General features: G+C 44.1%; 1 protein-coding gene across 5 annotated transcripts in view; it reads left to right on the top strand.

Annotated features, from left to right (window-relative positions):
• The window catches only part of LOC143371642 (uncharacterized), a 185319-nt gene that overhangs the window by 161922 nt on the left and 7319 nt on the right, over positions 1-16078 (top strand). The gene's annotated exons all lie outside the window — the stretch shown is intronic.

Below are 16078 nucleotides of genomic sequence, written 5' to 3'. Positions count from 1 at the left end.
TATACTTGAAATTTATTTTCCCTTTAAATGCTGTTAATAGATCGGCGTGATCTGCACGATGAAAATGAGATCAGACACGACTGTACATGGATTATTTGTTACTTAATTATTTACAGTATTTTGTTCAGTGACGGGTGGTTTTCGTTCCGAAATTTTTTTCTCAACTTTTTACGCGTGGCTCATTCGACCACTCTTTCTACGCCTCGACGGCAATACCACAAACTACGGTGTTTTTAGATCCCCTAAAAAGGTTCACAGGCGACCGACATCAGCGGACCTATTGGGAGAGACCTACTGTATCTGGTTCCGCTTATCTCCGAACGACACGATTACACCCATAGAGAAAGGAAAAATTATGTAAACGGGTGCTCTAAGAACCTGTTCCGCGGTAAAATTGAATGTACGTTGCTCTCTTTACGCGCTGATTGGATGGTACTGTTACGTACAAGAAAACGTGTATACTTTATTGGCGCGTGCTACGGCTCGGAAACCGGTTAAACCGTACCAGCTTTCAATGAAGCACACCGGCATTGCCACTAGCTGGAATCTGGGTCGCTAAATGATAAACATTTCTCATCGATCCCCCCGTGGGTACAAGTTTTGTTCCCCCCCCTCTAAATCTCGCCTCGTTCGATGTACACTTCCCACAGACCTTTGTTGCGCGTTACCCGTAACTCGCTCAAGTTCCACAATTCTACGGTCGGTTGGCAAACGTGTCAAACAATCATCCGTTTCTCGATGGTAAGACCCCCCGAGTCGAGGGAATATCGAATTTCGAAGCCCTCGGCGCGGCCAACTTCACGGCGATAAAACTTCACGAAGTAAACTCGCGCAGAGCTGAGGGCCGCGCTCCGACGTTACCCTTTTATCGGTTTCTCTCTAGCTCCCATAGACCAGAACTGCGGAAAATTGTCGTATCGGCTTCTCCCGCGTTTCCGCCGCTGAATTCCTCGCCGCAGCCGTCTCGGAGGTTAAGAATTCAGTCGGTCGTTATTATCGACGCGTTACGATTTCAGGTTAGCCCGTCCAAGCTCCGCCGACCGTAGGAGACAGAGGCGTCGTAATCACGTGGCACGGTTCGAGGAGATTGAATCATGCAGGGAACGTTCGAGCGACTTCGCGATCAATTTTTCCACAGGCTACAAACAGGCGAAATACTTAATTCGTCGCGCGAGTATAATTCCCCCGAAAGAGACCTGCCTCGCGCGTAGAAGCTCTCGAACGCCACTGTCCAATAAGTGACGAGTTCCTCCGCTAGGGGACGAGCGATTACGACGCTCTCGCTGCCTTAAAGGCACGTAACGCGTACGCAATAAGACAGGGGGGGCGCATGTGCATTTCCCAGTTCCGATGAAACTTTCTTACGACGAGGTGTCGCGTGTTCCGCCAGCTGGCGTGCTGATCGTCGCGAAAAAAATTCATAGAAACACACTGGGGCACGCTACGTACGCTGCGGACGCTTTATAAATCAGAACGAGGTAACGTAAAGCCGTGCGTGGCGATATATATACCGTGGTAGATAACTAATGCGCGTTCCGCTCCTGGCGCATCTGCCCCTTTAGAATTTCTAACGACTTCGCTGTAACGAAATCTGTTCGTACCTTGTTCTCCGACTTTTGTTTCCCATTGGAATAGCGGCAAGGAAAGAACGAACCATGTGTGGCGGTGGGGGTAAGCAGGGGAGGGCACTCTGCATTCTCGAGGCGCGTTCACGATGATTCCTGCGGCGATTTAAAATCATTTCGTGAAAGTTTACAAAGGCAGGTCTACATTGAAGGGAGTTTAATTCTATTACACTCGGGCGAGCTTCTGGCGCTATTGTGCGCGTTAAGGCGCGCCCGCTGCGACGCCTTTGTTTTTCAAAAGAAGCAACGCCTTCTGCCGCGGACTCCGCCCCCTCCGACTCTCTCACCCCTCTCCCTGCCCCCCTCCGCGGCATCCCTAAAAGGGAAATAACTCGCTGCGAAGGTAAATGTACCGTGAATTCATTAGAGTACAGTTGCAATGGGGCAGTTGATTATTTCCAGGTGTAATTAATTATCTCCACCCGGTGTATCGCGCCCGACGCGCGAACGAAATTATCAACGACGCTTTTAATATCGCCTACCGTTCGCGACGGCCGCGTTTGCTTCGTTAGAGATTAAACATTTTTTAAGTTCACAGAGGAACAGTCCCGCTTTCCTCGCTTAAACCCTGTAGACCACAGGCCGTATGAAGTACGCAGGCTGCACGCAGTAACGACCTTCAGGCGGTTCTCATGACATTTAATGTAACGAATTATTGAAACGCGGTTAGGAGCAAATAAATCTGCTGTCATCGGTGCGTTGGTAACTCGTAAATTATTCGATCGCCCTTGAGCTCGATAAAGCACGCGGGGTCAAATTAAAGGCTACGTTGTTTACATGAAACACGGTGTTACCCTTCCGCGACTCGTTTTTCTCGTTGTTTTTGTTTTTTTTTTTATAAAAAGTCGCTCGGCGTTTAAAGCAGCATCGCGCTCGACCAACAAAATAAACGAAGATTCGTCATACGCAGGGCTTGAAACCGTTATTATAAAGTTTTCGGTTCTTGAAAGAGTTATGAAGGACCTTTATTCGGAATAACTGTTATAAAGAACCTAAATATCAGACTGTATAAGTATAAGTTACGGTTCCTATATAGCTCTATCACTTTTATTTTTTAGGTTCTATAATATTTATTTTTTAGGTTCTATAACTTTTATTTTTAGGTTCTATAACATTTATTTTTTAGGTTCTATAATATTTATTTTTTAGGTTCTATAACATTTATTTTTTAGGATCTATAACTTTTATTTTTTAGGTTCTATAACTTTTATTTTCTAGGTTCTATATAAGTTACAAATCGGTTATAGAACCGATTCTTTTGTTTAAAAATTATTATAAATAAGTAAGCAAATATATATTACGTACACATTTGTACATATGTATACAAGTTATCCTTGCATACCGCCGAGTGTATACATATACATATGTACAAATGTGTGCATAATATATATTTGCTTACTTATTTATAATAATTTTTAAACAATTTGGTTACACACAGTAATCTATACTTGTAATATGTTGTGATTTCATTTACTGTAAAACTCTGTACAATCGTTACAAGCATCGGTTCTATAACCGCTTTGTAACTTATATAGAACCTAAAAAATAAAAGTTATAGAACCTAAAAAATAAAAGTTATAGAACCTAAAAAATAAAAGTTATAGAACCTAAAAAATAAAAGTTATAAAGCTATATAGGAACCGTAACTTATACTTATATAGTCTGATATTTAGGTTCTTTATAACGTTTTTCGAAACCTATTCAAGCCCTGGTCATACGTAAACACCCTCAGCGTCGCGATTCCGAGCACGCTTCTGGCGCGCAGAGCCGCTTACAACTGGCAAAGTAAATAAACGTACGAAAATGACATCTCGCGGGTTCAAACGTATCTTACTTAATCGCGCTCTGCTGGTTGGGTGAAGACGGAATTTTAGCAGGCGCTCTTCAATGCGAACCCCCCTTACTTTTCCGCGGCACGTGCTCGCGCGATTTCATTAGTGATAAATGCTAGGGGATTTTATACCTGCCGGTGGCGCCGATAAACGGTATCGCTAAGTACTGCGAGTCATTTCATCGTTACCACGCGCGTCACTTTGCCACTTGATTTAATAATCCCATCTAGCTGCTGATCTCGCCGACGTGCAACTTCCATTCGTATCCTCAGCTTGTTCTACCTCCGCGCGGCATTAGTTCCCTTTCTTCCTCTTTCGTACGCGCTCTGTTTTATCGCGCGCGTCGTTCGCTGCCAGATACAATTTCGTGCACTTTTCACGGCTCGGCGAATCGAAGCCGCCACACTCTAATCCGTCTTATCTAATTAATCGTCCGCGCGTGTAGATGGCACTGCGAGCTGCCGATGCATCGTTACCGATCGAACCGGCCGTGTGCGCAATTTCTAACCTAATTCGCTCAGTGTCCCTCCAACAAAGGATGGCACATTCGCGACGCTACCTTTTTTCGCCCCTGGGGAGCTTCGTGCCTCCCCTGCCCCCGTTTCTCTTTTTTCCCCCACGCCTGTCTACGCGTGAAGCTGGGCGTGGCACCGGATAGAATTAAGTTCTGCGAAGGCACCGAGCGCGGAGCACGGCGAGGTTATCTTTCGGTTCTTTTCTAGGCGCACGCTTTAATCCGGTTCTCGTGCGAAACGCGTTTACCCACAACGCGCTGAAACTAGATCGCGTAATTGCTCCACTGAACGTTTCCGACATCTTGTCCGTCCGCGCCTCGAATAATTAGATTCTGCCGCTTTGTCATTAATCTCCTCCAGCGTGACAATCTTTTTCACGAATAAATCAAACGGCGTTCGCGGCGATGGGAGACATTTCGTTTGCATCGTCTGGGGACAATTCGAAATCGCGGGCTGAAGCTGCACATTGGCGTAGTGACATGGAAATTAGATTCCGCACTCTGAATGTGGTTTTTCTTTCTTCAATGCAGAGTAATTACATTTTTTCGGTTAATAGTCGATTTATTGAATTTCTGTTTTTAATCACTAGCTAAAGATACTTTTCGATGGAGAATTTATATAGGGACTTTATTGTAAGTGCCTTTTTCAGCTTGATGCGGGTTAGCGTTGTCTAGGGATAAAGTGGAAAATCACTAACAGTGATTTATTACAATGATCGTCATTTTTTTAACTCGAGTGAATTGTTTACTGTGATCGTAATTTTTTATCTTGATTGAATTATTTTTTATAAAATACTTCAGTATATAGTATATACATTCGTAAATAGTCAATGTATGCACACACTGATTTGATTGGCTATAGCATTCGCATATACATTATACTTTTTAACTAAAGTGTATAAATATTCGTTAATTTAAATAGATTAAGAACGATTACATTGGTTCAAAATAAACAACCGAGATTCTGTAAGCACAGTGAGGACTTGAGAATGTTTCGTGAGAAATTAGAAATTGAGGTTATGTGACGCGTGAAAAGAACAGTTATGCTCTCCACCAATCAGAAGCGATCACAAAAAAAATCACGAATCACTGTGAAAAATCACTGCGATTGGAAACGAACTATTATTTGTTAATCACTAGTGATTAACAAATAATAGTTCTAGTAAATACTAGTGTTAGAAGTTGAATTCAGAAATAATTAGAAACGGGGACACATATTAAATATCAAAACTGAACAGGAATTATTCGTCCTGAAAATAGAGGCTTTACAGTTGTGCATTATTCTTGACTGTAGCAAAAGCCAAATTATTTATTAAACGCGCGGAAAAATATTTTTTGAACGTGGCTGCCGTTCAGGAGCAAACACAAAACGTGGGAGTCAAACGCTTTACATGCATCGCAGCGCTCGTGGGTAAATTGAAAGCACGGAATAACATCGCGGCTCGACTTTATTCCTGGAAAAACGATAAAACGTAATCAATGAAATTCGCTAAAATTATTTAGTCCGCTCGCGGCGATTTCGAATCGCGGTTTATATTGCATAATATTTCAAAATAATCCTGCGGTCTCGCGTAGCGAAGCTTAAGGCGGACTCTCAAATAATTCCTCCTACGTTAATACCGGCGGTCTGGCGAGAATTAAATTAGAGATGATTGTTTGATAAAACAAGACGACGTTAAACGAATTCCCTCGTTATTTTATATTTCCCGCGAAAGTAATCCTCCTTCGATCCACCTGAGCCCACCTCCATTAAGGCTTCCGCTCGCGTTAATTCACATCTGAATTTATCCCCGCTGCAGTGCGTCCGCGTAAAAGAGAAAAGAAAAGAAAATACCGGGAGCGTTCGACCTAATTATCCGAGGTAAGATAATAGAGTGACTTCCATTAGGAAGGAAATTTGGCGCGGTAGCATCTGGAAGGAAAAATGTTTAATACGCCCCGGGGATAATCCCCCACGGACAGCAGGGCCGGTATGCATTGCAAATGGGGACAAAGATGAGAGACAGTTAAAAGAAAGAACGTTAATCGGACGGTTAACTATTATATACGAGACACGGCAATGAAGATAAAAGCAAGCCGAGATGAGATGAGAATGAAAATGGTTATATCTCTATAAACATTGTGGGATTCCGTAAAGTGAAATTCTTCCTAGGGAATGACAATCTAATATCCCCGCACTAATATGCGCGCAGAATGGGTTTTCCTAGCCCCATAAAAAAAAAATCACTAGACTCTTAAGTTACTAATACCAATTACTGGCAGCGTCGGAAATTTTCGTTGATTTCATATTGCGCGACTAAAGCACCGCGCTTAATGCTGAAAACTTTTCCCGCTGTTCAAACTGTGCTCCATTAGCTGCTATACAATTTCTTTAATGAATGACTTTTTTTTCGTAACTGCCCGGTTTCGAACAACACACTTCCTTGGTTACCTCTGGTTACTTTTTCTTCCGGAAAGTTGCTCGGACTTGTAAATAGATGGTAATCTCGGCGAGAGTGGTCTGGCGAATATGGCGAGCCAGGAGAAGTTCGTGGGCTAATTAGTGCAAGTTTTTAGGGGTCCGTATTACCGGATGTGGTCTTGCGTTGCCGTGGAACAGGATAGCCAACCTTTGACGCGCCACGCGAACTTCATCCCGGTAATATTTCTAATTACCTTATCGGCTAACAGCCGCGCGCGGAGTATACGCAGCGCACGAAACTCCCTAGGAATTCGAGCGCCGCCGAAATGGCCCAGATATTATTCACCGGGCCACAATCGTTTCACGCGCAGCGACTGCACGCTCCGAGGCTCTCCGCTACGTCAAACGAAATTCCCGAGGGGGCCTCGTGTCGTGCCGGCACGAAGCGACGGATCGCGTGTAAACGTTTCGATATCACGAGAGAACAACCTGTTACGACTAACAAAGTACGATTGGGAAAATTTCTCGCTCGCGGTTGTAAGCCTGCAGGCCGCATGCGTTCGTCTCTGTTGGCCCTCTTGGAGGAGGAGCGGCGGGAGGACTCGCCGGTCTCCCTCCCCGCGATAATGCTTCCCGGGAGACAAGCTCGTAAAGGCAGATAATTGCACGTGAAAGTGAACGCTGCTAATCCCCGCGGTGAATCGGGCGAGCGTTGCGCGCGTGTGCGCACGCCGCGTACACACGCAGCGCGGAGCTGAATTCCTCGCGTGACTCGACTGCTCGTCCACTCGGCCCGAAGCAGCCAGCTGGTTCTGCGACTCCGCAGCACGTGCACCTCCGTGCACGTTTGCACGGTTGTTGGGCATTTTTCCGCAGGTACTGGTTCAAGCCCTTGAAAGGGGTCGCTTCTAATAGGCTATCGCGCCTGAAAGCAGCCATCTTGCGTGTATTACGATATGCAACGCTTCATTCTACGAAGACTAGCGCGCTATAGTCGAGCTGATCGTTTCGGACGCTCAAGGTCACTCCCCCCCCTCCACTGCTTGACACACATTGTAGCGGGGACAGCCTCGTAACCCTCCATAAACGCTGCGCCTGGCGGTTTTGTCGCGGCATTGTAAACGCGCCCTCGTGATCAGACACGCGATAAACGTGTAAAAGGCGCCACCTATTGAAAGACTCCAGGATTAACGCGATAATTGCGAATAACGATGCTACGAGCTTCGTGGCTCGGGTGTCGGGAATAATAGTGGGAGAAAAAGCCCAGTGTCCCGTGGCTCTCGAGCCGTACACAGCTAGATAACAGCGGGCGTAAAATTTGTTTAAGAGATATCATTCTCCCTGGCTCAAATCCATTGCACGGTATCTGGCCACACGTCGTGCCAAAACGCGTTCCTTCCAGGCCATTATTTTCGACCATATCGGCTGTGTTTTAACGGGAATCCGTCTTCCCGCGCATCTGCTACCTAGCGTGTGCTCTTCTTTTTTCCCCCTTTGGCCGTCCCCCCGTTTTTTTTTCTTCTGTCGAACAAACCGTCGGAGCGGTTTTTCATGCGAACTGGAATTAGTCTCCTATGAGAAATTTCGGGTTTTTTAGGAGAGCGCCATCTACTATCTTTGAAACTTTGTGTTGAATGGCCACCGACTACCGTCGCGTCGTTATTTCGCCGCGAACCTATAATTTTTCGATAGACGTCGAACCACCTCCCGGGAACTTCGTTATAGTAATCGCCCCGACTGGTTACGAGGCGCGCCGACGTATCTCCGTCGCAGAGGCTAAGCCTGTTTTTTGCAGCGCGCAAACTCTATTTGTCTTCCGTCGTTCTTCCAGGATGTGGTTCTCGCCGCCGTTCTTCGGTTAGGGGGAGAGGGACGTGCTCAATACGCTAAACAACCGGTCCACCGGGCGTAAAAACTCTCGTATTGGGTTACACAAATTAGTCGGTTCGTTACGTCCGCCGCCTGGTGGTTTTGTCCTTTGTTTGATCGCAGCGCGATCTGTGAAACGGAACGCAAAACATGCGGGGCTGAATATTTACCCGTGAATCATAAATTCAGCTTCGCCGTCACTGAAATAATCCTGGCCAGTGGCGAATAGTTTTAACCAATGTCCATTTGTGGTTCGGGCGTTTGCTAGACTCTTCGTCCAGGAATCTTTTCGCATATTTTTCTTCGTGGCTAAAGAATATTCCAAGTGTTTAACTGACACGATCCATTTTCCTTCAGGCATGGAACGTGACTATGGGCTAGGTAATAAAAATCTTCGGCGAGGAGCGCTCGCGCCGTCTCTCGGATTTTTTTTTAAATATTGGCAGTATGCGGGCGGCAACTGTTTAAGATTCAGACGTGAAATATGCGTTTTGTAATTTGTTGTTTAACGGGCTGTACGTGGTTACGGGTATAATGTAAAAATATATAAAGTTAAAGTTAAGGTAATTACGTACTGTTTAAAATTCAAAACTATTATAAATAAGTACATTGTAAACATTACGTAGGGTTTTTCAATTTGTGTACAATTGTTTTATTATGTACTAGCTGTAATAAACCCTATTATTTCAGTCAGGACTATGTGCGTATACTGGTACACAGAAATGAAGAGTTCTTAGTGGACGTTATACCTAAAATTGAAAGATTTTATTACGAATATTTTATAAACTTCGTACGGAGTTTATCCTTCAACTAATTTCAAACATTTAAAACTTCCGCTAATTTCACCCTAATTCTTTTCCCTACTATATTCAACCATGTCATACATTCGATTAATCGTCCCAATTTTGAAAAGAGTGACCGCGAGGCGGGGCCCTCTACGGTACTTATTAGAGACACTATAATAAGAGTCTGAAAACGAGAAGGCCACTTTTTGATTGGTCCGCCATTATTGATCGAAATCCTGCGAGAGAGAAAGAGATATACACCATTCCACTCTTAACCACTCTTAACAACTCTTACGTTTATGGCGGTATTACTATCCATTAATCTGAAAATGTGCATTTGGGTAGTAAAAGAATAATGTATATATTCATAACATAACCTCTTTTGGCCATTTTTGTAAGGAATATTTTTTAGCCATAAAGCTCGACGTTCGGGACATTCGGGAAAAACTCTCAAAATATAACCTTTTTCTGAGGTGTTATTACAAAAGGGTGTTGTACATCCAACCATTTTGTATGAATCAATCGCAATTAGAATTTCTTGACATACTTATGTATATACCTATTTACTTGAAGTAAACAGAAGTAAAATACCGCCATAAACGTAAGAGTTGTTAAGAGTGGTATAGAGTGAAATGGTGTATATCTCTTTCTCTCTCGTGGGATTTCGATCAAACATGGCGGACAGCGGCTCGTGTCCAGACTCTTATTATAGTGTCTCTAGTACTTACCTAGGCCGGTATTCATAGTCGCTACTTATTTTTAAGCAAATACTTAAGCATTCGGCATCCTTTACTAGTTACTAGGTTAGTAGAGGATGTCGCATGCTTAAGTATTTGCTTAATAATAAGTAGTGACTATGAATACCGGCCCTAGTGATCTTCTAGGCAGTGATCGGAACAATGTGTATGTACCGTCGCTGATTGGTTGCCGCGATTTGGAGCAAAAGCGGAAGTAGAGAGAGAAAGAAACTGTAAAAAAAAAAGAAATAAAAATACTGATAGAGACAGAAATACTGATAGAAACAGAAATACTGATAGAAACAGAAATACTGATAGAAACAGAAATACTGATAAAAACAGAAATACTGATAGAAACAGAAATACTGATAAAAACAGAAATACTGATAGAGACAGAAATACTGATAGAGACAGAAATACTGATGGAAAGAGATCGATAAACGTTTAGGTTATGTTATTTCCGGTTTTCCTCCAAAATGGCGGCGGTTATACCGATCACTCCCCAGAGGATCACTACACTTACCTAGCCCATAGAACGATTCTCATTATACGTGGGACCGTGGCGGTGCAGCCACCATTAATCCACCTATTATCATCTATATCGACTTGAAATTAATCGCGGGGGTAGATCTCGTCGTTTCCGCGTGGTTTTCGCCGCTGGACTCTACGTGTGCAGCAGGCACCGACAACTTCGGTCACGCGATCCGAACCGATCGACACTACCGAGTCGAAGAGAGAGGTGGGGCGACCAATCGCTGGGCTGCAGGCGCAGATGCGCGACTAACGAACGCTGCGTGTGCTTGCCAAACGAACCCAACTATATACATAGTCGCTAAATCACGATCGATGAACTGTGTCCCGCTTCAAAGCGAACCGCCAGCAGGTCCTTTGGAAGAATCGACCTGTATTTGGTGCCTCGTTACAGTGACCGACATTTCGGCTAGTTCTTCGGAATTCTCTGCCGAGAGAAAAACTTCAGCTTATGGGCATTCACAATTTTTATTTATTTCAGTTAAGATAGAAAAGTTCCTACCTCGGTGGTCGAACAAAAGTTTGAAACTCATGTTTTTACATGACCACTTAACTAGCTTAATACTAGGAATTATTATTTTCATATCATTGATCTATTAATTAATTTTAAGTTTCACTATATTTTATAACTATAATTTTTGTATAATTATAACTATAATTTTTATAACTATATTTTTTTATTGTCACCGGTGACAGTTTTAACTTTCGTTTGGCCTCCGTAGCATTATTCCAGTAGCGCTGGAAACGTTAAAATTCTTCGCGTATTTTAAGGTCGATACGCATTGCCGCGAATTCTTAATTTCAGCTGGAAGCTGGAAATTTTAATAGAAAAATGTTTCCTGGTAACATGTCTCGTTGAAATACCATTCGAATGCAACGGAAACTTCATTTTTATTCCCGCGTTAAGGCACGGGAGGCTCGAGTTAATTCGTGAAACTTCATTTCCGCCCCCCCGGGTGGATTTTAATTAAATTTTTACCGCCTCAACGAATCCACGCACAACGTACCGGCGAATTCGGAATTTATTTAAACCCGAAGCGCCCGGCAGAAGTAATTGTGAAAGTTTAACGAATTTCCCGTTGCGTCGAAGCGGTGACGTCAGTCGTCCTTCCGGCGAAATAAGTGTTATAAGTGTAACGGCTTTCCGAATGTGTGGCGCACGGGGTCATCACGTGACGCGATTCGAGCGTAACTTCGTGCGTGTTCGGCTGGGTCAGTTATTCCACTTGGCCCGCGCAATTGCAGTATTATACCTGGCGGCCGAACTTACCACATAACAATTTGAATTTGAAAATCGTACAGCAAACTTTTCAATTAATCAAACTAAATTATTAATGATCCAAAAATTTAATTCTGGTGAAAATGATTCTTAACCAAATAAATCACAGTTTAGTTAAAAAATAGGATACCTTAATGCGCAATTTATTTAGTTCAGCAGACTCGGTAAATAATTTTAAAAAAAACAAGGAATGAGTCGTAGCGCCGCTTAACTCTCTATCACTGAAACCGTTCCTCGAAACAGAGTTACATCGAATTCCAATATTCGAGTACCCTCGAGCAGCGTATTCGCAGCTCGAGACTTCGAAATTTTGGAATGCCCGCTGAAACTGTAACTTCGATTGCAACTTCGCCGTGAAGCCGTAAACTTCAACGGAATTGAGTTACCTCGAGGTCAACGATCAACATGCCTAGTACGATTAATTCAGAGGCGAATTAAACATTCCGAAGCTCGAAAGCGCCGGTTCATTTTCATTGTTTTTTAGGCGCTAGGGGCGCGTTCCTCGCGCATGCGCAGTGACCCGCGACTGGATAAATTCCCGAGTAAATTCTTCCCAGTCGAATCTACGTGTTTGATTTAAAGGATTTCCCTCGCTGCCTGAAAAAACGTTTTTTTGTTCAACGTTCCACTGCACGCTTATTCCTAAACTCTGCGAATTTCGCCGAAAATATTCAAACGTGAAAAACCCCCCTTATAAATACAGTTGCAACTATTTTTTTTGTTCAGATGCTTCCTGGGCGTGTTTCGGATGGGTCGCGAAGTTTTTAATGCCTACCGCGTGGAACTTAATTTATCCGCCGCACCGGCCCCAAAACAAAATTATTTTTTTTTTTTTACCGAGCTAACCGGGCGAGCAGGAACTTTCAGGGTATTTTTACTGGAAACTCCGGGGTTCGCGGATAGAAAGCCCGATCCGATCTCGAAATCGGATCATCGTGCGCATTGTGTGAAATATTCGACTGTTATAAGTTCTGCTTTGAATACAGTCCATTCAGACGGGGCGTGTTGAAATTTGTTATTTCTACAAATATCGTTTGCCGTTGCAGTGGATCGTGCGCGCGTATATTCGTGCAGATCAAAGGCGAAAAGTAGTGGGGATCGCCCGGGCGGGGTCGTTAAATTTTCGAAGGCTATTATGTTTCACGCGGATGGAGTTTGCTTTGGTGATTTCGAATAGTACGCCGAATCTCCAAGGTTGCGGAACAATTTTATTTCACTGTAGGTTCACAATGCTCGCCGCTAACCGAGGGTTCGTAAAAATTCCACGGATTCCCGTCGCACCGTTGCGAACGCGCCCAAACGTTGCAGAAGTAACGATCGCGGCGCATTCGCGTTACGAGGATTCATTGTTCTTTGTGTCCAGTTTTCAACCGGGCCATTAGCAAGTCCAAAAATAACCGCATCGTCGAGTTTGTATATCACCATTATGAGGCGTCGAAGATTTTTACGCTTCCGTATAGTCCGCGTGCACTGAATCAGCCTTAAGTTGCAAGCTTTCATGAGAATCAGCCTTAAGTCTGATGTTCTATATCGCGAACAATATAATCTAGTAGGTTGGCACCAATGGAGCCCCCGCAATTAACGATCTAGGGAACTTTTCCGAACCTTAAGCTCTGTTTTCAAGAGGAGAACGTCTGGCCCCGATTTTCACGGAACGCCGGAAGTATTGAGTTCGCGAAACGCCCTACTCGTTGACAACGCCAGAGACTTGTTTTACACGAAACAGGGTAGTTTCTCGTATTCCCTATTGTTTGCCCGTGTCACGGCTGACAGGCTGATAAGTCGATGTTTCAGCGTCGGGCGGCGTTACTTCGATTTCACCGACGTGGAACTCCATTAAACGTTCCGCGCGAATTCTCCTGCGAAATTACACGCCAACGTGTAAGCAATGCGATTCTCCAAAACATTCGAGTACACAGAAACACCCGCCCCGCGCGTCGCATCCTCCGCGACGGCTAAAGGTGGATTTCCAACGGAGGAAAATACTGATAGGTTTATGAAATCCCTGATTGGATACGTCGGTTTATTAAACGCGAACAAGTTCAAAGTCGCCTGTCACCGGGAATTACCGGTCCGATGCCCGCCCACATAGGGATCTGCTTTATCGACGGACTCCCCCCTAGCCCCCATTGTTTATTGTGATAGTGATTTTCCGCGTTTACACGCCATCGAGCGTAATCCATGCGGCGCCGTTCATTATCGATTATCAGCTTAAATCCCGCATTATGCACTGTTCCGTGCGCGGTTCCCGGGGAATTTTCATCCGCCGCGTAATATCATCGCGGCTATTCGGAATCGCGGATGGGGGATGGGGCGCCTCTGCCTCGCTGATTCTGGGAAATGAAAATCGCATCTTCATTAGAGTTGTTTCGTGGAACAGAGCTCGCCGTAATTGGCGGAGAGATGGACGGGGTGGTTCGCTACCAATCATCGTCGAAACTGACTCAACCCCCTCAGCCCTCCCCTCTTCCCCCACCTCGTGCTTGTATTTATCCCCTTTTACCTGGTCGAGCAATTTCCTGTTACGGTGCATCCTTGTAACCCACCCCCCCCCCCCCCCCCACCCCCGTTCCATGACTCGTCCACATTCGATGGGCTTCCGTGCAACTGGATATCCGAAATTTAATACCCCCTCCACCACCTCACCCTCGCTGTTCTGGGCTGGCGAGGCTCGATTTACGATCGATTGTTGACATGAAATTACATTCTTGAAAAAGGGGGCCATTGTGTCGCCAGACACTGTGCGGTGGTTCCCCTGCTAAGTGGAACTCCGCCGACTTCGCTCTTTCTTCGCCTCGTATTGGGTTTACGTGTCTTATCTTGCCACCCCTCTGCTCTACGGAGGCGGTATTTCAATGGGACCTACATTTTCCGCGGCCTATTCAGAGCTCCACCTCCATTACGCGGAGGGATCTTTAATTTCTTTGCTCTGTGACCCGTTTAATCGCGCCGACGATATCATCCCCCGCTCGCGTCCGCGTTCTTTAGTATTGGTCGATGACTCGAAAACGAGCGTGCCCTCGACGTTACGTGCCGCAGAGGAAGCTCCGCCTCTCTTTTTCAGTTTCTATTACGTTGGAATTGCCGAACGTTAGGTTTCCTTGGAAGACGCCTAGGTGAATCTCCGCTTCTGAAAATCGTACTTCCCTTATCGGTGGTTGACGAAGCGGATGAGCCCGCGTGAGAAAATAAGACGAAAATGAAAGTAACGGAATCGGAGCGGAGGCTACGTTTTTTGGTTATTAGTGTTTAATAGTTCAGGTTGGGGCGCCTGAAGCATGGCAATCTCGCCATCAGTGGCGGGCGCTTCGTAGGTCAGTGAGGTCGCGTACCACCGCTGTAAAAAATAAAACAAAGAAGCTTGAGTAGCAAGTTAGGGGTTGTCCTTAAGGGGACCTTCCGGTCTAGAGCCCTAAAAATAGGTGATCTTTAGGAATTAATTAAAGGAAAACTATTAAATATAGTTTGATGGGACTTTTTGCATTGTATTAAGGATGTCTTAGGCTATAGAAATATGTTTTTTGTTTTATAATTAATCATTGCAGACGGCACTGGAGAGTCGTTAAAGTCAAGGTGTCAAAAAATTGATCCAAATCGGTGGGACCTATATTTCCAAAAGTTATTATCCGATTCGACTGAAACTTTTTTTAATTTGAAGAATATACTTCTGGCTAGGGGGGAAACCAGAAAAAATTACAAAAATAACATTTTTTAATAAAATAACGACACTTGAAGTTTTAAATCACTTTTCCCTATATTTTTCACCTTTTCAACGCTTTTGAAAATTATAAATTCTCATTTTTTGTATTTTTTTCTGATTTGCATCCTAGCCAGAAGTATATTCTTCAGAATAAAAAAAGTTTCAGTCGAATCGGATAATAATTTTTGGAGATACAGCGCCCACCGTTTTGAGAACACTGTTTTGAGAAAAACGCGTTTAAAGTTTTACAATTCCAAGGAAATGAAATACAAAATTTAGAAACTCAAATTTTTGCTTTTTGAACACGTGCCACGACACTGTGCGACTGCACGCGGCCTTACTAACCTACGCAACACGCGCCGCTGCTCGCCAGATTGCCATGCTGCAGGCGCTACTAACCTCGCTTCTCAAACATGAATAACTAAAAAACGAAGCCTTCAATGCAATTTCGTCACTCTTGAGTTTCCTCTTATTTTGTCACATAGAATCACCGATTTTATCTTGGTGTGGAGGGGCAGCGGTGGTCGCGAATTTCTTACGTTTTCTTACAAGGGTGGAGGGGAATCAGGTAGCATTTTACGTAATATTTTTTTAACCTAATTTTCAATATGAGTTACATGCATTACAAATCTTTAAAAGAATTTTAATAACTAAAAAAAAATGCAGTGTAAAAAATAGCACGTAAGAAAGAGGGTGAGGGGGTTGGAATATAAAATCTTACGAATTCTAATACTTGGGGTGGATAAGAAATCGGCAAAATTATCCTAACGTAATTTAAGGACGGCCCCTATTGACATTGAACTTG

The sequence above is a fragment of the Andrena cerasifolii genome, chromosome 1 (genome assembly GCF_050908995.1).
Source record: "Andrena cerasifolii isolate SP2316 chromosome 1, iyAndCera1_principal, whole genome shotgun sequence".
Taxonomy (NCBI): domain Eukaryota; kingdom Metazoa; phylum Arthropoda; class Insecta; order Hymenoptera; family Andrenidae; genus Andrena; species Andrena cerasifolii.
This window is presented reverse-complemented; position numbering and strand designations above follow the sequence as displayed.